Source organism: Sus scrofa, chromosome 13 (genome assembly GCF_054392235.1).
Source record: "Sus scrofa isolate SSC_HxYL_T2T_F1_AM1 chromosome 13, Sscrofa_HxYL_maternal_Yorkshire_Landrace_v2.0, whole genome shotgun sequence".
Taxonomy (NCBI): Eukaryota; Metazoa; Chordata; class Mammalia; order Artiodactyla; family Suidae; genus Sus; species Sus scrofa.
The window spans coordinates 27,476,774-27,502,634 of record NC_139395.1 but is presented as its reverse complement, the minus strand read 5'-3'; the positions used below and the strand labels follow the sequence as shown (position 1 = coordinate 27,502,634).

The 25,861-nt window shown below is 40.6% G+C and overlaps 1 long non-coding RNA gene across 1 annotated transcript in view; it reads right to left on the bottom strand.

Moving 5' to 3' along the window:
* Window positions 1-25,861, bottom strand: part of LOC106505556 (uncharacterized) — a 492,239-nt gene that overhangs the window by 457,313 nt on the left and 9,065 nt on the right. The window lies entirely within an intron of this gene.

The window sequence follows — 25,861 nt, the reverse complement described above, 5'->3', positions numbered from 1 at the left end:
ACACACACACACACACACACACATTCTTTTTCTCCTATTATCTTCCATCACAATCTATCCCAAAGGACTGGGTATAGTTCCCTGTGCTGTACAGCAGTATCTCGTTGTTTATCTATTCTTTTTTTTTTCAGTTTTTTTTTTTTATAATTTTTTTTATTTTCCCACTGTACAGCAAGGGGGTCAGGTTATCCTTACATGTATACATTACAATTACAATTTTTCCCCCACCCTTTCTTCTGTTGCAACATGAGTATCTAGACAAAGTTCTCATCTATCTGGACAAAACTCTACCTAAAAGAGACACATGCACCCGCATGTTCATTGCAGCACTATTCACAATAGCCAGGACATGGAAACAACCCAAATGTCCATCGACAGATGACTGGACTCGGAAGATGTGGTATATATACACAATGGAATACTACTCAGCCATAAAAAAGGATGACATCATGCCATTTGCAGCAACATGGATGGAACTAGAGAATCTCATCCTGAGTGAAATGAGCCAGAAAGACAAAGACAAATACCATATGATATCACTTATAACTGGAATCTAATATCCAGCACAAATGAACATCTCCTCAGAAAAGAAAATCATGGGAGTTCCCGTCGTGGCGCAGTGGTTAACGAATCCGACTAGGAACCATGAGGTTGCGGGTTCGGTCCCTGCCCTTGCTCAGTGGGTTAACGATCCGGCGTTGCCGAGAGCTGTGGTGTAGGTTGCAGACGCGGCTCGGATCCTGCGTTGCTGTGGCTCTGGCGTAGGCCGGTGGCTACAGCTCCGATTGGACCCCTAGCCTGGGAACCTCCATATGCCGCGGGAGCGGCCCAAGAAATAGCAACAACAAAAGACAAAAAAAAAAAAAAAAAAAAAAAGGAAAAGAAAAGAAAATCATGGACTTGGAGAAGAGACTTGTGGCTGCCTGATGGGAGGGGGAGGGAGTGGGAGGGATCGGGAGCTTGGGCTTATCAGACACAACTTAGAATAGATTTACAAGGACATCCTGCTGAATACCAATGAAATGTTCTATGAGCCACTGGAACATTCTGGGATTTCATGTGACTTCAGGGAACCAAAAAACAAAAAGCTGCATGATGACTCTTTGTTTCAAAACTTCTTTAAACAATCCTTGAGATTTCCTGCCTGTTGACCTTAAAAACATACCAAGTGAATGATTAAGATTCCATTGTTTCTGTTCATTGTATACGAAGGTTTTTTTTTTTTTTTTTTTTCAAGAACTGCTGGTGTGGAGAGGAGGGACTTGACAGGGGGTCCAAAGTCTGGAAATTCCACAGAGGAAAGAATAAAGGAAGATGTAGTAGGAGTATGTTTATTCCTCTTGGATAATTTTTTCCTCCTCTAAGAATGAGGAACAAGGAGAGAATTTTGTAGTTTGTTTCAGTAGAAAAGTACAGAAGATGGCAAATGGCACTCAGAATTTACCTTGTGGATAGGATATATTCATACTACCTTGAATAGTAAAAGAAAATAAGTACCTTAAAAAGCTGCTAAGAGAAAATGAACATTTAGGAATAATGGTTGGCTATTTTCCTTATTTTTAAAAGAGATTCTTGGGGTTTTTTCTGAGGATTATATGAAAGTTAAAAGAAAACGTTGTTGAGTAAACACTAGAAATCTATGTTATCTAAGTTATTTCCATTGAATAGTAATTTTATTATTTCATATAATCATTTTTATGTAATTATGTGATGAGCTCGTGTTATGCTTAAAAATGACTCTTTTGGGGAGTTCCCGTTGTGGCTCAGTGGTTAACAACTCCAATTAGTAACCATGAGGTTGAGGGTTTAATCCCTGGCCTTGTTCAGTGGGTTAAGGATCTGGCATTGCCATGAGCTGTGATGTAGGTCCCAGAGGCGGCTTGGATCTGGCATTGCTGTGGTTCCAGCATAGGCCGGTAGCTGTAGCTCAGTTTAGACCCCTAGCCTGGGAACCTCCATATGCCATGGGTACGGCCCTAAAAAGACAAAAAAAAAAAAAAAAAAGACTTTTGAAATATGTTGTATGAAAGGTATTAAAATCAATTTCAGAGTTAAAAAAAAAAAAGAAAGATTCCTTTGTCTCTGCTGACTTTATGTCTTCATGAGGGTTATTGTTTATTTTTTTATTTGCTTTTTAGGGCCGCACCCGAGGCACATGGAAGTTCCCAGGCCAGGCATGGAATCAGAGCTACCGTTGCCGGCCCATGCCACAGCCACAGCAACTCAGGAGCCTTAACCACTGAGCGAGGCCAGGCAGCTAACTAACCCTCATCCTCACGCTGCACCACAGTGGGAACTCCTGAAGGTTATTGTTTTAACAAAGGTCTGCATGCCCACAGCTGCTTGAGAAGAAAGAATTTCACCACAAATCAGGAAAATCAAAACAAAATTAGAAAGGAAACAAAACACTTTTAAAACATTCTAGACCCAGGATAGGGCCTGAAAGAGCAGGATTTTCACCCAAAACTGTATAAATCATTCTTCACATTCCATTTACACAATGTGCAAACAGAGAGGTCAGCTGTCTGGCCAGCACTCACAAGCACCCACCCAGGAATTCGGTTCTTCCAGACCCATGTTCCCCAAGGGTGGCAGCTATGCTCTGAAACTTCTCTTACTGCCCTGGCATGCATCTATGTGTATGCTTGCATTAAATCCCATCTGGTGCTATTCAGGTGATTTTAATTGAAACACTGAATATGACGAGTAGTTGAGATAAGGCATTGAAAGTTTTCCACAAGATGAAATTGCATCTTCTGGCATTTTATTTTTGATTAACTGACTAGGTTGATATTGTTTCTGAGCAAAAGCTTTCTATGAAAAGCATGTCTTATGACAGAAAGGGGCTATCATGAGCTGAGCAGTCACACCAACCAGAAGGCTTTCTCTAATGTAAACCCTGTCAGGGACTTCCCAATGTGGCTCGGCAGTAACAAACCTGACTAGTATCCATGAGGACACAGTTTTGATCCATGGCCTCGCTAAGTGGGTTAAGGATCCAGCGTTGCTGTGCCTGTGGGGTAGGCCGGCAGGTGTAGCTCCAATTTGACCCCTAGCCTGGGAACTTCCTTATGCCATGGGTGTGTCCCTAAAAAGACAAAAAAAAAATAGTAAAATTTTTAAAAATAACAAATTAAACCCTGGCAGCTGCCAGAGGCCCTATAGAAAGGACAGAAAGGACAGAGATTAAGTGAATATCCTTGATAACAGCTCTGCTGTAAGTGATATAATGAGAATAATTAAACAAAGAGTTTATTTGAATAAATAAAGAGTTGAGGAAAATCATAGGTACCCAGATTCACAGTGTTTAGTTAGCTTAGCTGAAGCCGAATACGCTATTTCCACTTCTTTTTCTTACAAGTTTATGATACTCGCATCTCCAGGCTTAGGCTGAATGCTTGGCTTTTTGTCTCAGTTAGACTTATATCACTGCTCAGCCTTTTGGCTAAGATCAAGTGAAGTTTAGCCTTATAAGCTGCAGGATGCAATACCTCTTCAAACAGCCAAATGATGCATACACAAGTTCTATTTGGTATTCATTTCCGCCTGTCCACAGCAATGAACCACTGATTCTGAATCTAATGCACATTGGTTTTATACATCAAGTATTGCAGATGAAAAGTCTGCTAGCCTTCTGATTTTCTTTCCCTTCCGGGGAAGGAAAAGTACTTTTATTTTTATCCTTTAGGATTTTCTTTTTATCTCAAGCGCTAATGTGCTAATTTTTGTGAAAGGTCCATGTCTAGGTTCAATAATTTTTGCATCTAGACTTCTAATTATTCCAGCACGGTTTGTTAAAAAGATTATCCTTTCTCTACTGAATTGCCTTTGCTCTTTTGTCAAAGGATCTACTTCTAAGCTCCTTAATCCATGTCATTCATCTATATCAATCTATAGATCTGTCACCAATACCATGCCCTCAGCTTGCCCTGTAAGAAAGGTTTAGCAACATATACTCCCAATAACAGTTTTACCATTGCTCCACATCCTCGTCAATACTGTTATCTGTCTTTTTAAATTTTTTTCCTATCTATTAGACTCTCCTCCCTACCTCCAGATATTTATTTTTTCAAGAGGGCTAATGTGTTGTATTTTTAATGACTGTGTTGTGTTTTTAATGATTTGTCAGTGCTGTTTACATATTATAGATATTGACCTTTTTGTTACCAATATTGCAAATAGTTCCCTCAAATTTCCTAGTTATCCTTTTAACTTTGTTTCCCTTTTATTACACAGAAGTTCTTCATTTCTATGTAACCAAACCAGTCTTTTAAGTTTCATGGCTTGTGTAAATGTTTTACTTCTGTGTTTCATTTCTTACTTAGAAAAGCCTTTGACACCTGCCAGGTACCTTGGAGTCCAGTTATCAATCAAGTTATAGCAACTGTGGGGAACCTGTGGTTTACATATTTTCATTTGAAAATTTTTGCTTTCTCATATTATCACTGTCATTTTCTTAACACTATCTAATATCCAACCTAGCTAATAAATCTAATGCCACTTCAAAAAAAAATATTTGTGTCTTACTGGAAATAGATATAAAGTGGATAAAAATAAATGTAAATTGAACTCTTAGGTATATATCCCAAAGAACTGAAACCAGGTGTGCAAACAGAAATCTGTGTACAAATATTTGCATAGAGCTCTTCACAAAAGCCAAAAGGCAGAAACAAGCCAAATGTCCTTTGGATGATGAGTGGATAAACAAACACAGTATACCAGATATTGGAATAGTATCAGGAGTGAAATGCCGATACACGCTACAACCTAAGGGATCTGTAAAACATTATGCTATGTACAAAGTAGCCAGACACAAAATTTCTCATACTGTGTGACTCCATTTACATGAAATATTGAGAATAAGTAAATTCATAGAGACAGAAAGCAGATTCAAGGTTGCTAGGGACTGTGGGGAGGGGATAATAGAGACTGCATAATGAGTATGGTGTTGCCTTATGGGGGGATGAACATGTTTTGGAACTAGATAGAGGCAATGGTTGTGCAACATTTGTGAATATACTAAATGCCCCTGAATTATACATTATTTTTTAATTTCTTTTATCATTACTTAGAAATAATTGTATATCAAATATCAGTATATGATGTATCATTATCACAAAAAGAGGAATAAGAGGGAAAGACAATCTCGAATTTCACCTACCAATTACCAGGATGTTCCAATGAACAAATCAACTTCATGTTCACCTCGTCCATCTACAGAACTCATTGATATTAGCCAAATTAGCTGCACAGCTATGTTTCAACTTTAACATTTGCAATATTTTATTTTTTAATTTTTATTTCATATTGGTATATAGTTGATTTACAATGTTATATTAGTTTCAGGTATACAGAAAGGGATTCAGTTTTATATATATATATATACACACATATATATATATATTCTTTTTCAAATTCTTTTCCCATATAGGTTATTACAGAATATTGAGTAGATTTCCTTGTACTATATAGTAGGTCCTGTTGATTATCTATTTTATATACAGTAGTAATGTGTATATGTTAATCCCTAACTCCTAATTTATCCCTCCCCCACCTTTCCCTTTTGGTAACCATAAATTGGTTTTCTAAGTCTGTGAGTCTGTTCCTGTTTTGTAAATAAGTTCACTTGTATGATTTTTTTAGATTCTACATATAAATGATGTCATATATTTGTTTTTCTCTGTCTGACTTACTTCACTTAGTATGATAATCTCTAGGCCCATCTATGTTCCTATAAATGGCATTATTTTATTCTTTTTTACGGCTGAGTAATATTTTGTTGCATACATGTACCACATATCCTTTATCTAGTCCTCTGTCAATGGACATTTAGGTTGCTTCTATGTCTTGGCTGTTGTAAATGGTGCTGCAATGAACACTGGGGTACATATATCTTTCTGAATTACGGTTTTCTCTGCGTATATGCCCAGGAGTGGGATTGCTGGATCATATGGCAACTATAATTTTCTTCTTTTTTGAGGAACCTCCATACTGTTCTCCATGGTGGTGAAACTGAGCAGGGCGCTGTGATGCTCCTGGACACAAAAGGCTTTCCATGTCCCCTATTTCTTATTTTTAGGAAATGGGCTTCATTCAGCCTCCATGGCCTTCTGAGTTCCAAGGAGCAGGTTCAGACAGTTACTAATCAGGGCAGGGAGGGGATGCAGAGGCAAGGGAGGAGCAGTCAAGAATCAATAGTGCACAGAGTTCCCTTCGTGGTGCAGTGGTTAAAGAATCCGACTAGGAACCATGGAGTTGCAGGTTTTCCCTGGCCTTGCTCAGTGGGTTGAGGATCTGGCGTAGCTGTGAGTTATGGTGTAGGTCACAGACACGGCTTGGCTCAGATCCTGCGTTGCTGTGGCTCTGGTGTAGGCTCTACAGCTCCGATTCGACCCCTAGCCAGGGGACTCCATGTACTGCAGAAAGCGGCTTTAGAAAAGGCAAAAAGACACACACACACACACAAAAGAATCAATAGTGCAGGATTGGGGCAGGATTCTGGTTCCCCCTCAAGGGATACACATAATGATGCAGGCATCTTATACACCTAAGAGGAAAGTTATATTCTCTAAGCTGCTTTTAGAAATGAAGAGCTCAGAAACGAATAGTTACAACTGGATAATTTGGAGCCCTTTCTTATGTTTCTCTAAACACAATCGCACCCTAAACACAATCGCCTATGAGCTAAAGATTAGGTGCTCTTAGCACAATTGCCTATGAGTTAAAGATTATGCTAAGCAGCTATGTTTTTTAGTAAATTTCCTAGGTTGTTCTAATTGCTGATCAATATGCCCTTTCACAAGTATTGTTATTCTAGGAAAATCAAGATGCCGCAACCCAGAAGACCACCACCAAGATCATGCTGTGATCTCCTGACCCCAGCTTCAATGACTAATATTCCCCGAAAGAAAGAAGAACGCATGTTTGTCCCAAGCCTCATTCTCATGTGAAACCCTGTTTTTCCCCTTTCAGACTATAAAACTACCGGCGATTTTTCTCCAAGGGTGGGAATAGCCTTTAAGGCATTAGCCTACTGTGACCTCCTTTGCCTGGCAAAGCAATAAAAGCTATTTTTTTCACCTTCACCCAAAATTCTATCTCATTTCTATTCAGCAACAGTCATACCAACTTACATTCCCACCAATAGTAGAGGAGGCTTCCCTTTTCGCCACACCCTCTTCAGCATTTATTGTTTGTTTTTTGATGATGGCCATTCTGACTGGTGTGAGGTGATACCTCATTGTAGTTTTGATTTGCATTTCTCTAATAATTAGCAATGCTGAGCATCTTTTCATGGACCTACTGGCCATCTGTATGTCTTCTTTTGAAAAATGTCTATTTAGATCTTCTGCCGCTTTTTTATTGGGTTATTTATTTTTTCGATAGCTGCATGAGCTGTTTATATATTTTGGAGATTAATCCCTTGTTGATTATGTCATTTGCAAATACTGTCTCCCATTCTGTGGATTGTCTTTTCATTTGGTTTATGGTTTCCTTCACTGTGCAAAAGGTTTTAGGTTTAATTAGGTCTCATTTGTTTACTTTTGTTTTTATCTTCATTGCTCTAGGAGATGGATCCAAACAGATATTGCTGCAATTTATGTTTCAAAGAGTGTGGTTTTTGGTTTTTTTGTTTTGGGGGGATTTTTGTTTTGTTTTGTTTTGTTCGTTTTTTTTGGTTGGTTGCTTGCTTGCTTTTTTTGGGCCACACCTGTGGCATATGGAAGTTCCCAAGCTAGGGGTCCAATCAGAGCTACAGCTGCTGGCCTACGCCATAGCCATAGCAACGCAGGATCTGAGCTGCATTGGCAACCTACACCCCAGATCATGGCAATGCCAGATCCTTAACACACTGAGCGAGGTCAGAGATCAAACCCGCAACCTCATGGTTCCTAGTCAGATTTGTTTCCACTGCGCCACGATGGGAACTCCACCTCAGTATTTTTTAAAAAGTACAAATATATTGATAAACTTTTCTTTCTAAGGTGGAAACCTTAATCTCTACCCACTGCAAATGACTATTATAATGCTAGGATGATACATGGTAAGTTATGGCATCATATAAATATATCATTATCAAATAGATCACAATCATGATTATTTTCCTTTCTGGGACAGATTTTGCCTTCTTTTCAAAGCCTCTCAGGAGTTCCCTGGTGGTACAGTGGTTTAAGGATCTGAAGTTGTCACTGCTGTGGCTTGGGTTCAATCTCTAGCCTGAGAACTTCATATGCTGTAGGTGCAGCCAAAAAAAAAAAAAAAAAAAAAAAGAAAACCCTCTCAGCTGTGGTTCCTCATGTGTAAATCTGTTACAAAAAACAAATTGATTGGTTTTCACCCCTGCTTGGCTTGAATTTCAGTATTAGAAAGGTCAAAGTAAAATTCTAGCCCATCTCTGCCCCTGCTCCTAGCAACAAGCCAGCTGGTGTTCCTATTGGCTGGATTACATCTGTGTGGACCCACAAACACACAGAAAGGAAGAGCTGTGAGCCCTTTCCAAAAGGCAGAGTTCAGTGGCACTGGACAGTGTTGCTATTTCATCTTCCTACTCAAAAATTAATTTTTTTTTTTGAGCACCTGTATGTGCCAGTCACTCTTTCAGGTACTTGAAATACAGTTACCAACAAACCAGTCAAAGATACAAGCCCTGGTGGAACTTGTCTGCTGTAGAGGGAGAAGGAAAAATAAATGATAAATTTAAGCAGGAAGAAAATCTTTCTTGTCTGTTCGTTTTGCCTTTTAGGGCCACAACCTATATGGAGGTTCCCAGGCTAGGGGTTCAATCGGAGCTACAGCTGCTGGCCTTCGCCACAGCCATAGCAACCCCAGATCTGAGCCGTATCTGCAACATACACCACAACTCACGGCAATGCCAGATCCTTAACCCACTGAGAGAGGCCAGGGACCAAACCTGCAACCTCATGGTTCCTAGTCGGATTCTGTGCCACATCAGGAACTCTAGGAAGGAAATCTTTTACAGTGTGTTAGGTGATGAGTGTTAAGGAGTATAAGAGGGTGGCATTTCTTTTTTTTCTTTTTTTTTTTTTTTTTTTTGCTATTTCTTTGGGCCGCTTCTGCGGCATATGGAGGTTCCCAGGCTAGGGGTTGAATCGGAGCTGTGGCCACCGGCCTACGCCAGAGCCACAGCAACGCGGGATCCGAGCCGCGTCTGCAAACTATACCACAGCTCACGGCAACGCCAGATGGTTAACCCACCGAGCAAGGGCAGGGACTGAACCCGCAACCGCATGGTTCCTAGTCGGATTCGTTAACCACTGCACCACAATGGGAACTCCTTTTTTTTTTTTTTTTTTTTTTTAGGGTGGCATTTCTAACAGGTGATCAGGTTGAGCCTCTTTGAAAGTGACTGTGACACTGAGGAAGAGAGGGCCAGGCCTGCAGGAACTTAATACTGCTGGTGGAAGAGTGCTTCTGGAGGAGCCCAGGCAAATGTCCTGAGGCAGGAGCACATTAACACTTCAGCAAGGAGACCAGTGTAGTGGGAAAGGAGTGAAGGGAGAGAAGATGGAAGAGGTAAAGGGGGGAAATTTCGCATCAGGTCCTTGTGGGCAGCTGTGAGGACTTTGGTTCTTAACATGTGACTACAACAGGGCTACAGCAAGGTTCTGAGCAGAGGCCTTGACAGGGTCCAGCCTGACTTCTCAAAGTCTCAAGTGGGTTTTCCTTGATGACTCTGTCACATCCTGTCACCTCCTGAATCAGATGCTTCTACTGCACATTTCAGAATCTTCTTAACCCCACCTCTTCATGTAGCCAAGGCTGCAGTTACTAGTGCCCTGCAGACTTTGACCTCCTTTGTCCCTGGAAAACTGGGCTGTACCTTGCCTTAAGCAACATTGAATATCTCTTGCTTTCTGCCCAGGGATTCCTTTAAGGCTAACCCAGGACATCTTCCAAATCACTTGGAATTCATGCATTCTTGATCCAGATGTACAGGGAAGTTAACACCACCTTGAGCATGTCTGTCTGGCAATGAGTAAATGCTCCCCCTTACATTCCCACCCCCCCTTCCAAGGAAACAATTCTTAGCTGCATTTCATAAGGCTCCTGGTAAAGTCTTTAGCACTGGTCCAGCTCAATGATGTATCTTTGTATTGGCTTCCCTCTTTTCCTATTTGATTTCTCCATCCTGCACCCTTGCTCCCTGGGATATTTTTGAATCAACCGACTTCACACAAACTTCCATCTTTGGCTCTGCTTTAGGAGAAATTCAGCCTTCAACCCCTCTTTCCACTTACAAATCCATTCCTCCAGAGTGGAGCCCCCTGGAACATGGTACCTGCCTGGTATCTCATGAATTGTCACACTCACCTGGCCTTGACTGACAGCCAATTCTTCCCTGGCTGCCCCTCCAGCTCCTTCTAGCTCCCAGTCACCTTCTGCTGCTTCTTGGCCTCCTCTGTTCCCCACCACCTCTGCAGAAGATGAACCTGGAAAGCAGGTGTCCAACAGATGGTGAAAGGTCTCGGATGTCATGCCCCAAATTTATAGGCAGAAGCGATCCAGTGGATGTTTTTAATCTGGGGAGAAATGTGATTGTATTTGAGAAAAATAACTGAGGCCAGTATAGTGGGTAGATGGGAAGAAGAAAGTCAGGAGCAATGACAATGAGGAACAAAGAAAGTAGAGGAACATCCACTCCCATGATGGCCATTTTCTCCCCACAACTGTCATCTGGCCACACCACTAGGCATAGGTGTGGAGCCAGGACCAAGGGGAACAGTAGGTCCTCCTGTGGAGGTTGGGCTGCCCTGTCTTGGTGTTGGCATGGTAGATGCAGTGGAAAGATCAACAGATGGGGGCACTGGTGATGGGAGGAATGGGGTTGAAAAGATGGGTGATGGGACCCCAACTGGATGGGAAGGTAAAGAAGTCAGGAAGCAGACCTGCTGGTCTAAAAGAATCAAGACAGTCGAACAGTGATGCAATTGAGACGGAGCAAGGAGGTAGAACATTAAAACATCCATCTTACTCCTTTATTACAATTCTAAGTGGAAGGCTTGGTACGGAAAACAAAGGTGGCAATCACTCAAATGAGGCTTGGGGATTATCTGTGGATTCCAAGGATAATAGGCAACAAAATTCAACCCTGCTTAACTTACAGGAACTAACGATCTCATTTCAAAGTCTAAAGTGAAACAGCATAAATATTAATGTGAAGCCACGGGCACAGGGCCAGAAAAACAAGGCCGAGTCACAGATTTAGATTTACTTAGAATAATGTTCACTGTGGTCAGAAGCTAATCACGCAGCATTTATAAGCATTGATAAGACTCAAAGACATAAGAAAATTAGCAATATATATATATATATATATATTGGCATTTTGGCTTTTTGGCTTTTAGGGCCACACCCATGGCATATGGAGATTCCCAGGCTAGGGGTTGAATAGGAGCTGTAGCTGCCAGCCTACACCAGAGCCACAGCAACGCAGGATCCAAGCCACATCTGCAACCTACACCACAGCTCACGGCAATGCCAGATCCTTAACCCACTGAGTGAGGCCAGGGATCAAACCCGCGTCCTCATGGATGCTAGTCAGGTTTGTTAACCGCTGAGACATGACAGGAACTCCAAAATTAGCAATATTTTAAGCCAACTTTTAAAATAAATTTGATTCACCCATTGTTCATTTTTCCTGTGTTCAGTAATTTAAATTTTCCATTTTCTGACGTTCCCATTGTGGCTCAGTGGTTAAAGAACCCAACTATCTATCCATGAGGATGTAGGTTTCAATCCTAGCCTAGCTCAGTGGGTTAAGGATCCAGCATTGCTGTGAGCTGTGGTGTGGGCTGCAGATGCAGCTCGGATCCTGTGTTGTTGTGGCTGTGGTGTAGGCCGGCAGCAGTAGCTTCTATTTGATCCCCAGCCTGGGAACCTCCATATGCCACAGGTATGGCCCTTAAAGATAAAATAAATAGGAGTTCCCGTCGTGGCGCAGTGGTTAACGAATCCGACTAGGAACCATGAGGTTGCGGGTTCGGTCCCTGCCCTTGCTCAGTGGGTTAACGATCCAGCGTTGCCGTGAGCTGTGGTGTAGGTTGCGGATGCGGCTTTGATCCCGAGTTGCTGTGGCTCTGGTGTAGGCTGGTGGCTACGGCTCCAATTAGACCCCTAGCCTGGGAATCTCCATATGCTGTGGGAGGGGTCCAAGAAATAGCCAAAAAAAAAAAAAAAAATCCAGCGTTGTCACTGCAGCAGTTTGGGTGGCTGCTGTGGCATAGGTTTGATCCCAGGCCAGGGAACTTCTACATGCTATGGGCAGATTAAAAAAAAAAAAAAAAAACATAAAATAAATAAATAAATTTTCCATCTTCTTTCTGTAATTGAACAACTGATTACTCATTATCCTTATTGTTGTTATTATTATTATTATTTTGACCATACCCAGGGCACATGGAATTTCCCAGGCCATAGATCAAACCCATGCCACAGCATGAACCCAAGCCAGCTGCAGTCACAATGCCAGATCCTTAACCCCCTGTGCCACAAGAGAACTCCCCATTTGTTTTTGAAAAGATTTTCATACTTATGAAATTAAGTCACTAGGGTAAGTGCTAAAGGCCAAGGTGGGAATGTGATCTAGAAACTATCAAGGAGGTTTTTGCTTGTTTGTTTGTTTTGTTCTTTCACTTGTATCTAATTATAATGGATGAACATGAACACTTAGCTAAACTGCATTTATCACCTTGAAAAAATATCCAGAAAAAAATATATCAGGGCTTAAAAGACTACACATCAATGTAAGTATTAAAAAAAAAAAAAAAAAAAAAAAAAGCTAAGTCAGTTGTCTGTTGCCACATTAGTGCTGAATAACAAACAACTACAAGTCCTCACTGGTGTACACAGCCGTTAGGGTTCACATGTCTGTAGGCTGGCTGTGTGGTTCTGCTGATCTAGCTGGGTTCACCCAAGTGTTTGTGGGCTGGGTGGGTGGCTCTGATTTATTGAACTGTCCTTCTGGAACTGGCAGGCTAGCTAGGAATGTCCTTCCTATGGCAATGGCAGAAGCTCTATTGCAAAATCGCCTATCAGATTTCTGACATCCCATTGGTCAAAGCCAGCCGTCTGGGCCCAAGGGGGGACATTACACCCTGCCCACAATAAGAGAATGCTGAAAAGTTGCCTGGTAAAGAGTATATATACAAAGAGTGGGAAATTCAGCCAGTGGCACAATCCATACACATTTTTAAGATTTTATCCAAGAAAATGTTCTAAAAGATTAAAAAAAAAAAAAAGTATGCACCAGAATGTTCAGCAACATACTGATTACAACGGGAAAAAATTAGAAACCTAAATATCCATAAGTAAGGGTCTTTTTAAGTATAGCATGAGACAAGAAAATGAAAATGTATGCAGCTATGAAATTGAAGTAGATCTTTCTCTTCTTTAAATGGGAAGACGCTTGTTACACACTGTAGAGTAGGAAGGATTAAAAAAAACTTGGACAATAGAATGAATGGTATGAACCTCTTTGTGAAAAATCTGTACATATTTCCACATGAGTTCTATGCATAAAAAATATCTGAAACAATGTCATCTAAGTTTTTCTCTGAATTGTTGAGTTTTAGGTCCTTGTTTTCCTCTGTATTATTTGACTTTAAAAATGTATAAGTATTACTTTTACAGAAGCAATAAATGGCTCAAAAATAAGTAAGTTACTCATCTTTAAAATTAAATATATAGAGGAGTTCCCATCATGGCTCAGCAGAAATGAGTCTGACTAGCATCCATGAGGACGCAGATTCGATTCCTGACCTCGCTCAGTGGGTTAAGGATCTGACATTGCCATAAGTAACTGCATTGTGGTGTAGTTTGCAGATGCAGCTCAGACCTAGCATTGCTGTGCCTGTGGTGCAGGCCAGCGGCTACAGCTCTGATTCGACGCCTAGCCTGGGAACCTCCATATGCCCCAGGTGTGGCCCTAAAATACAAAAATAAATAAATAAATAAAATTAAATATAAGGGAACACATGAATGGCTAAGGAAGATATACACACACACACACAATGGAATAATATTTGGCCATAAAAAAGAGCATTTTGCCATTTGCAACAACACTTATAGACCTGGAGGGTATTATGCTTAGTGAAATAAGTCAGACAGAGAAAGACAAATACTGTATGATATCACTTAAATGTGGAATCTAAAAAATATAACAAAGTAGTAAATAGAGCCAAAAAAAGAGGCAGATATACAGATACAGAGAACAAACTAGTGGTTACCAACATAGGTGGGGAGAAATACAGGGATAAGAAATTCAGAGGTACAGGAGTTCCCATCGTGACTCCGTGATTAACAAACCCAACTGGTATTCATGAGGTCAAGGGTTCAAGCCCTGGCCTCACTCAGTGGATTAGGGATCCAGCATTGCAGTGAGTTGTGGTGTGGGTCGCAGACACCCGCATTGCTGTGGCTGTGGTGTAGGCTGGCAGCTACAGATCTGAATTGACTCCTAGCCTGAGAACCTCCATATGCCATGGGTGCGGCCCTAAAAAGACAAAAGACAAAAAAAAAAAAAAAAAAAAAAAAAGAAGAAGAAATTAATAGGTACAAAATATTATATTTATAATAAGCTACTGGGATATATCATATGACACAGGGTATATAACCAATAATTTGTAATAACTATAAATGGAGTATAACCTTTAAAAATTGTGAATTATTATGTTGTACCCCTAAAGCTTAAATCACAAATTGTGCATCAACTATACCTTAATTTCCAAAAGATTAAATATAGAAGCAAATAGGCTTTTCCTCCTAATTGCTGATTCATTTCACAATTTATACTGGAAGTCCCAGTTTTTACACACAAAGAAAGATTAAGTACTCACTTAAAAACAACTTTTATTTTTTAATTAAACTGGATGGGAAGTACAAAAGTATAAGTTAATATTATGCTTTACACTTTTTGGTATGTCTTAATTATAATATGTTTGAAATCTAAACCAAACTTGCTTCACCGCCCAATATATTTTTATTACAAATGCAAATTTTTATTAGTTCTGAGTCTCCTAATGTCCAATAAGGAAAATGTTCAAATTTGAGACTATTTTTAAAAATTTGTTCAAAGCTGCTAAGAAATAATCATTTAATAAAGCATTCATTTATTGAACTCTTATTGTATACAATGCACTATTTCAAGGGCTCTGGGAAGTTTTTTAAGGATATGACGGAAAGTCTACTTTTAAAGAGCCAAAAGCCTCCTATTTTGAAGACTATTTGTCTAAGTAGGATATGATACAAAGAATTTCTACCTCTAAAATTATCTAAATGTTTAAAGGGGATGGCTTGGGTAGAAAGTTAATCAGTTCCATTTTGGACATATTTTACTAAGGGTCCTGTGAAAGAAACACCCAAGGGAAGATGTCTGAGAGTACAGGAAAAAGAACCAAAGGTACCACTGGTTTGATTCCCCCTTTTCCTGCACATGGGGCTTAAACAAGATGAGGAAAGCATGATAAAATGACAGGTTAACTATCATTACCTATCAGGTAACCACTAGAATGCTCATGTGCACACACATGTCAGAATGAAACAGAGGACGGTGTTGGTGGGTGACAACTCATCTAGGTCAGTCTGGACGAATTTAACAGTGTATTGTATGGTCTGTGAGATATTTCTCTACAAGAAGAATTCTTAATAAAAAATAGATACACAAAATTATCTAAATGTTACAGCTAGATTTCATGGAGAAGGTTTAGCACATCTATGGGGTTCTCATCAATGGTTTGAAGTGACAGCATAATTGTTCTAGGCCCGGGCTTCTATTGGCTTGAACCTCAGTTCCAAAAACTCTGGACGGTCAACAGACAACTTTCTTTTCTTTCTTTTTTTTTTTTTTTTTTTTTTGGCCACACTCGATACACACAGAAGCTCGCAAGCCAGTGATCAAACCTGCACCACAGCAGCCACCCAAGCCACAGCAATGACCATGCCAGATCCTTAACCTATTGAGCCACCAGGGAACTCCAATAGACAACTTTAATCATGCCCCCATTACAAGTATCTTGGCCACAGGACACCAAGCGTGGTCTGTGAACCAGCAGCCTCACCATCCTCTGGAATTTGATGGAAATTCAAAATCTTGGGCTTTGCTCAAGGTCTTCTGAATTAGAATCTGCACTTGAACAGGATTACTAAATGCTTTATGTGCACATTCAAGTTTGAGAAGTGCTGCTTGCCTTTTTTTTTTTTTTTTTTTTTTTTGCTTTTTTTAGTGCTGCACTTGCAGCATATGGAGGCTCCCAGGCTAGGGGTCAAATCAGAGCTACAGCTGCCGGCCTACACCACAGCCATAGCAACACCAGATCAGAGCCACATCTGCAACCTACACCACAGGTCACAGCAACACCAGATCCTTAACCCACTAAGAGACGATAGGGATCAAACCTGCAACCTCATGGTTACTGGCTGGATTCGTTTCCGCTGCGCCACGATGGGAACTCCTTGCCTCTTCTTATTCTACCCATTTCTCCCTGAATGATTTCATCCATTCCTATGACTGTCATCACCAACCAAATACCAGTGACTCAAAAGGGCAACTGTGGTGCAGCGCTCTCATCTGACGCCATCCACATTTATAAAACTGCCGACAAGATTATCTCCGCCTGTTTGCACAACAGGCATATCAAATTCATATGGTCCCACAGGCAAATCTGATCTGGGAAATCTTGAGAAGAGTAATCATAAAAGACCTCATATTGGAGCTGGGGTTGAAATTGACCTGAGTGTAGGAAAACCGGGAGGGCAAGGATTCAGATAAAGGAAAAGTGAAAGGAACTATAGAACACACTTATCTTTATAACTGATTAGTAATGATTTTTCCCAAGGCGGTCATCTCCTGCCACGGAATCTAAGGAAGAGGTAGCAGTTCAGGGATTCTTCAGCTGGCAATAAGAATTTGAAAGAATTCTTCTTCAAATTTGCCTAAATAAGAATTTGCCTAAATTCTCTTGGTCTCTATCTTCTTCAAATTTCTTTTCCCTCTTTGAACAGATGTTTACTTAGGTATTTACCTGACCTGTGTGTCAGGTCCTGTGCTAGATGCTGGAGATAAAATAATGAACAAAATGCAAAAATTGATGCATTCACATTCTTGGGAGAAATACTTAGTTTCTCCCCTTAATGAGTCATTTAAAAAGAGACTATCATGCAAATAGAGTTTTTCAGTGATCAACTGGCTGTCAAGCTCCAGGGCTCCAGAAGAATTTTTCGATGTATCACATGAAATACTTTAGTGCCAAGTTTATCTTGGCAAAACTTACAAGCAAAGGTCAACAGACAAAGAAGGCCTGGATCCTTCCTCTTACCATAGGCCCTTACAGAGAGGCTTACTGGAAGCTGACCCCCTGGTAGCCCCCAAATGACTGGTGATGCATTTATTCGGTGCTTATATATGCCAGACTCTGATGTTACAAAGAATTAACAGCTCTGCCCTCCAGCAGGGATGTGAGCTGAAGTGTGAATGGAACAGTGCAAATCCTATTTTATATTCTTGCCTCCTTTGTTGAAGATTAATTCCATAAAATATAAAAAGACAACCTACAGAATGGGAGAAAATAGTTTCAAACAATGCAACCAACAAGGGCTTAATCTCCAAAACATATAAACAACCCATACAACTCTATAACAAAAAGACAAACAGTCCAATTGAAAAATGGGCAGAAGACGTAAACAGACATTTCTCTGAAGATATGTGGATGACCATTAGGTATATGAAAAGATGCTCAACAGCACTAATTATGAGAGAAATGCAAATCAAACCTACAGTGAGGTACCAATTCACACCAGTCAGTCGGAATGGCCACCATTAATAAGTCTACAAATTACAAATGCTGGGGAGGGTGTGGAGAAAAGGGAAGCCTCCTTCATGGTTGGTGGGAATGTAAATTGGTACAACCACTATGGAAAGCAGTATGGAGGTTCCTCAGAAAACTAAATATAGAACTACCATATGATCCAGCAATCCCACTCCTGGACATATATCTGGACAAAACTACAGTTCAAAAAGATATATGCACCCCTAAGTTCCCAGCAGCACTATTCACAATAGCCAAGACCTGAAAACAACCCAAATGCCCATCAACAGATGACTGGATTAAGAAGATGTGGTACATATACACAATGTAACACTACTCAGTCATAAAAATGAATGTAATAATGCCATTTGCAGCAACATGGATACAACTAGAGATTCTCTTACTAAGGGAGGTAAATCAGAATGAGAAAGACGTATACCATACTATATCATTTATATGTAGAATCTAAAATATAGCACAAATGAACCTATCTACAGAACTGAAACAGACTCACAAACATAGAGAACAGCCTTGTAGTTGCCAAGAGGGAAGAGAGTGGGAGGAGGGAGTGGGATGGACTGAGAATTTGGGGTTAGTAGATCCAAACTATTACATTTAGAATGGACAAAAAATAAGGCCCTACTGCATAGCATAGAGTACTTTAACCAATCTCCTGGGATAGACCATAATGAAAAATAATATAAAGAAAAAGAATGCATATATATGTATGAGTGAGTCACTTAGCTGTACAGCAGAAATTGGCACAATATTGCAAGTATTGTATAATTTAATAAAAAATTTTAAAGTTTTTTAAAAAAAGTACAAATCCACCATCACATCTGAGAAACTTTTTCCAAGTATATTAATAGGTTTATCTGTGCAAATCCAAACAATGTGGAACATTTTGTTATGTCTCTTATTTTGCACAGATTTCACATAGCGATACATTCCCCATTGCTTTGGTAAACTTATTAAAACCAGCACTAGAGTCCAACTACAATATTACAGCAAAAAAATTAACTAGTGACACATATCCACAAACGTGAAGGTTGGTCTATTAGAGTTATGAGCAGAAAAATATTGGTAACAGAATACTAAACCATAGAAAATTTACAGGGGAATTATAGATGAACAACAAACACTGAGCATTCCCCCTAATATTTTTGTTAGGGAATGTTGAACAAAACCTCCCACCCTAGCCAGGCCCTATAATGATTCGCAGGAGTTGTCTCACAGCAGGAAGCCCTGATGAGGCCTTGAAGGCAAACCAGGAGCATTTGGGAGAGGCTCGTGGGAGGGAGGAGATGGCCAACCTCCCAGAATCCTTGGCCCTGGAATCCATCTTGGCTGAGAGGTCCGTGTGCCACCAGGAAGGACCCTGAGCCAGACCAAATCTGGGCCAAGCAAGACAACTGGCCAGAGTCAACCTGGAAACTAACCTCAGTCCCATAAAACCTGAGACTGGGAGCCGCATGATAAAGTAGTCCTCCTGGGTTCCCTCAGCCTGCTGCTCCCCACCCAGGCACCCTTCCCAATAAAGTCTTTTGCTTTGTCAGCACGTGTGACTCCTCAGACAATTCTTTTCTGAGTGTTAGACAAGAACCCATTCTCGGGCCCTGGAAGCAGTCTCCCTTCTTGAAACACTTTCATAAAGAGATAGTTTCCTCAAGCCCCAAAGCTCATGCCCTTAAGGATGTTTGATAAGTGTAAAAATTTGAACTATTAGTCACAACTCTTACATCTTTACATTTCTCTTTTTATATTGTATTCTAGAGCTGATAAAATAGGGGAGAGAAAAATAGAGCTTTGCTATCAGGACTTTTACCTTCTTATTGGATTTCAACCCCATTATCATATATTTCCAGAAATACACAATAGTGCCAAATAGCTTTGGCTATCTTGGGTTGGTTTTTCTGTATATTAGCTGTCATCGTAAAATTATTGTGCCTCCTCTGTGGAGACTAAAATTCCAGACAAGTTACTGACAAATTTCTCTATACTTCACTGATTCCTCAAAGAAAATGGATTTTCTACCCAGCTAAAATTAATTATAATTGTTACAGAAATCAGAATGCATCTGACAGCTTGTACAGAAAACACTGTGTGCTTTCCTTTCCTTTTTATCATATCAGTAACCACATTCTCCAAAATCAATTTGCATCTTATAAACTTCCTAAAGAAAGAGCTACCCACTACACACACTTACTTGGAAAAGTCAGGTTCAAAAATCTTCTAAACGGTGGGGATGAAGGTTTGGGCAATGAGAGAAAGCATGAGAGAATGTTTTATCATCTCTTGTCTGCCCCAAGAATCTGTAGGATCTGGGAAAATGCTACTATGGTACAAGGCAGCCCAAGATGGGAAGTTCCAGGGTGTTTAAATTAGTACTTCTGCCTAATAAGCTACCCAAAATGTAGTGGCTCAAAACAGCAGCCGTGGAGTTCCCTGGTGGCTCAGTGCATTAAGGATCCAGCGTTGTCACTGCTGTGGCTCCACTCGCTGCTATGGTAAGGTTTGATCTCTGGCTCAGGAACTTCTGCATGCCCCAAGTGCCCCCCCCCCCCCACACACACATAAGCAACCATGTTTTTTTCCTATACATGGACAGGTCAACCAGTTTGTTGATCTGAGTGCACTCCAGAGTCTGCAGTCAGCTTCCGGTTGGCCGTGCACTGGCTAGTCAGCAGCAGATTCAGCAGAGACAACTGAGAGGCTTCAGCTGTCCTCCACATGGTCTTCTCATCTTTCAACAAACTAGCCTCAGCTTGTTCTCGGGCTGCTGGCAAGGAGAGAATAGAAGCCTGCAAAGCCCCTTGATGACTGGCATTGGCCAAAGTGAGTTACCAGTCAGCCTAGCTTCTACCTCTTGATAAGAAGATCTTCAAAGTCACATGGCAAAGGGCTAAAATACAGGGATAGGAAATTATTAAAGTGTTTTAGGAGTTCCCGTTGTGGCTTAGCGGTAAAAACTGACTGGTATCCATGAGGACGCAGGTTCGATCCCTAGTCTCATTCAATGGGTTAACGATCTAGTGTTGCCATGAGCTGTGGTATAGGTTGCAAACCTGGCTTGGATCCTGCATTGCTGTGGCTGTGGCATAGGCTGGCAGCTGTAGCTTTGATGCAACCCCTAGCCTGCGAACCTCCATATGCTGCAAATGCAGCCCTAAAAAGACCAAAAAAAAAAAAAAAAAGTTTTATCCGTAAGTCTAGTATCCACAGGAAATCACTGGCTAGCTTCCTTAGATATTCCATTTCAACCTGGCACATCCTTGGGGACCAAGATTTGCTGAGACTTTACCTGAATGTGACCTTATATTGCAGTTTCCGTTACATTCCCAAAGGCAAGACAGAGAAGATGGGCAAGAGGGAAAGAGATGCTGTCTGTATCTGCAGGACTTTACTGTTCCTCATCTCCCATCAATAATAAATCCAGGAGTTCCCATCGTGGCTTAGTGGTTAACGAATCCAACTAGCAACCATGAGGTTTCAGGTTCGATCCCTGGTCTCGCTCAGTGGGTTGGGGATCCGGCATTGCTGTGAGCTGTGGTGTAGGTTGCAGATGTGGCTCAGATCCTGTGTTGCTATGGCTGTGGCGTAGGCCGGCGGCTGTGGCTCTGATACGACCCCTAGCCTGGGAACCTCCATATGCCACGAGAGCAGCCCAAGAAATGGCAAAATGGCAAAAGGCCAAAAAAAAAATTAATACATCCAAACACTTGCCCTGGCCTCTTGGTGGGAGGAGTAAGCTTCTCTGCTCCTCACCTTTGGGACAGCCATGTGCCTTGCTTTGGCCAATGAGACACACCACCAGCAAAGATTTTAAATGTGCTTATGGGAGTTCCCACTATGGTGTAATGGGTTAAGAATCCAACTGCAGAGGCTTGGGTCATTGCAGAGGTGTGGATTCACCCCCTGGGTTAAAGGATCTGGCTTGCAACAACTGTAGCATTTAAGTCACAGCTGTGGCTCAGATTCAATACTTGGTCTGGCAACTTCCATATTCTGCAGGTGCAGCCATAAAATTTAAAAATGCAATGAAATGAAATGTGCTTATGATCACTATGGAGAACTGTATAGAGGTTACTTAAAAAACTAAATATAGGAGTTCCTGTCATGGTGCAGCAGAAACAAATCCGACTAAGAACCATGAGATTGTGGGCTCGATCCCTGGCCTGTCTCAGTGGGTTAAGGATCCAGCGTTGTCATGAGCTGTGGTGTAAGTTGCAGACTCAGCTCAGATTTGGCATTGCTGTGGCTGTGACATAGGCTGGCAGCTACAGCTCCGAATGGACCCCCTAGCCTGGGAACCTCCATATGCCGTGGGTGCAGCCCTAAAAAGACAAAAAAGAATAGATACTAAGGATCTACTATAGAGCACAGGGAACTCTAGTCAATATTCTGTAATAACCTATATGAGAAAAGAATCTGAAAAAGAATTGATGCAGATATAGGTGTAACCGATTCACTTTGCTATATACCTGAAACTAACACAACATTGTAAGTCAACCATATACCAATAAATCTAAAAAAATAAAACAAAATGTGCTTATGCATTAAGCTTATGCTATTGCACTTAGGCCTTTGCCATGAGAAAAGCACACCCTGGGTAGACACTGACCCTTAACCACAGAGCAAACCAGCCCAGATAACCCACAGGTACATGTACCAAAAACAAATAAATGTTTATAGTTGTATGCAACTGAAATTGACTGAATTATTGATATACTGAACTAAGAGTAGATGAAGAAGGCAAGGAGGAGAATGGGAATTCTGAAAGCAGGAAACCAGCACAGATATGATGGAATCACCACCTTTAATCCAGGTTTATTCAACAAGTGAACTTTCTGGAGAAACGCAGGGTTGTTTTTATTCACTGAACACTACAAGTATTAATCCAAGAGCATCTTTTCTGTGTGTGTGTGTGTGTGTGTGTGTGTGTGTGTGTGTGTGTGTGTACTTCTTGTTTAATGGTTGTGCTTAATCATTAAAAGAGAATTTTGCATTATCTTTGTAAACATTACACGATACATTGATATTTTCTAAAGAACTGTCCCATATTCCCCCATCTGTGAAATAAAGATCAACCTACTAAAACGCCTCAAAGGGTTTTCTGGGGTTTTTTCCCAAAGAATAATGGAGAAGATAATTGAAAAAAAAAGTTAAGAAGTACAAAGTGATATAAACACCAAATAATAATTACTTGTGAGAATTGAAATGAGAATTGCTTTGCTAAGAAATCTTGAGTTAGATTACAGCTTCGTTATTTGTGAGGAACAGCTAATAACAATCCTCATTAAAATTTCTAATTTTCTACTGACTGACTCTCTACCAGGTCAAAATTATTAGCAAATCCTTATCAAGCATCATGAAATGGAAAGATATTCAGAGCAACCAGCTTAATTTCCTTTTGGCATATGGTTGACCAGGGTTGTCAGAAGTCACATAGCTATTGCAGAAGGACATATTTTCAGTTAAAGAGAAAACAATCACCCCTGCCCCAGCATATAAAGCTTCACAAGGCTACTAGGCAGAGGTCTCTAGTTAGTTAGTTGGAAGGCTAACCGATATGATATTTGTACTACTACCATTCCAGAAGAACTTACTGCTGATTTACTTATGCGCACTGGTAATAGTAATAACAATAATAAACAGTTAGCACTTATTGAACAACAACCATGTGCCAGGAACTTTACGTAAATTATCTCATCCCCAACACCTATCACGTATAATTCTTTTTATTATTATTGCAGGGCCGCACCTGCGGCATATGAAGTTCCCAGGCTAGGGGTCCAATAGAAGATGCAGCTGCCAGTCTACACCACAGCCACAGCAACACCTGTTCTGAGTTGCAGAAATGACTTACACCACAGCTCAGAGCAACACTAGATCCTTAACTCACTGATGGAGGTCAGGGATCAAACCCGTGCCACAGCAGTGACCTAAGCCACAGCAGTGACAAAGCTGGATATGGGAACTCCCATAGTATTAATATTGACATATGGTTAATTAATTATTAATAGTGACATATCATTATAAATTTCATAACATTATTATAAATGTTTTTAGGTGTGAAAATGAATTGTGGTTATGTTTTTAAAAGAGAGAGTCTCTTTGTCTTTGAGAGCAGGAGTTGGAAAACATCAGACAGTAAATATTTTAAGTTTGTGGACCATACAGTCTGTCACAAGTATTCAAATCCATCACTGTAGCACAAAAGTAGTTACACACAATGAGCACGTGAAGGACCATAGCTGGTGTTGAGGAAGAAAAGTTTTCCTCTACCCTCTTAGATTCAGTTCTTGGAGCCTGTGAATTAAACTGGCGAAAAAACAAATCAGGGAGAGAAAAGACAGATTTTTATTCATGTACACACACAAGAGTTCACAGAAAAACATGACTCAGAAAGGCGATTAGAACTTGGGACTTAACAAATCACCAGAAGAGGAAGAGGGCACTTATGGGAAAACAAATGATTTTTAGGAAAGATAAATGGGCCCTGGGGAGAATAGACAACAGGCATAGTTATATGACAATGTCAGTTTAGACTATGCAGATATGGCCCCAACTTCTTCCATCTGTGAAAAGAGTCAGTCAGGGAGGATTGTGAATTCCTGGGGAGATTAATCACAACTGAGTTTTTCTGGGAGGTTCTGCTCTTAGGCAGATAAAAAGAGTTCAGAAAAAAAGCCTATTCTCAAATGACCTCAGTTGAAATAAATTCTATGCCACGGAATTCCCACTGTGGCTCACTGGGCTAAGAACCCAACATAGTATCCATGAGGATGTGGGTTTGATCCCTGGCCTCGCTCAGTGGCTTAAGGAACCAGCGTCGCCTCAAGGTGAGGTATATGTTGCAGGTGCAGCTCTATTTGACCCCTGGCCTGGAATCTTCCATATGTCAAAGGTGTGACCATGAAAAGAAAAAAAATTTTATGCCCTAATAGCATGTTTTGGACTCCTTCATGGCATTCCAATAACTTTATTTGTAAAACAGACATTGGGCCATAATTTGCTACTTTATTTTATTTTTTAAATTTATTTTTTAGGGCCACACCTGCAGCATATGGAAGTTCCCAGGCCTTCCGGCCTACACCACAGCCACAGCAACACGGGATCTGAGCCGTGTCTGCAACCTACACCACAGTTCAAGGCAACACCAGATCATTAACCCACTGAGGGAGGCCAGGGATCGAACCCACACACATCCTCATGGATGCTAGTCTGCCTCGTTACCCCTGAGCCACAACAGGAACTTTCAATACCTTTATTTTAGAGATACATACTGGAATATTTAAAGGTGAAATATATGATGGATGAGATCTATGTCAAAATAATCAAGTAGAAGGAGGGGAAGTGAATGGGCAAAAATAGGGTAAAACAAGATTGCTCATAAATGGATAACTGCTAATGAATACATGGAGGATTATTATACCTCTCTATTTTTTTAATTTTTAAAAATTTTCCTTCATAAAAAGTAAAGAAGTAAAAATAAAAAGCAAACAAAATAAGTTTGTTTTGAAGTTCCCCATCGGCCTACTGGGTTGAGGATCCAGCATTGTCACTGCTGTGATTCCTGTCACTGCTATAGCCTTGCGCAAGAACTTCCACGTGCTGTGGGCCCGGCCAAAAAAAAATGTTTTAAATAAAAGACCATGGTAATCCTTAAGATTTTTGAATTAATTGCTATTATTGAACACATTGTATTCCAGGCACCGTGCTAACCACTTTACATTTATTAACTCATTTAATCTTCCCAACAACTCTAAGAAGTAAGTACTATTGTTATCCCCATTTTGCAGATGAGGAAGGGTACAAATAGGTTAAATATATTGCCAAGATCACAGAGCCCATAAGAGGCAGAAATAGTAGCCAAGCCCCAGTAGGCTGGCTCCAGAGTCCATCTTCCCAAAGTACTAAACAAGTTATTTATTAGATGCTTGGGGTTCAATTTGAAATTAACATGCTGCCCCAGTGATATATTTCTGGGGAGTTACCTCCTGGGTCTTTGCACTCTACATTATTGTTCATCCATCTTT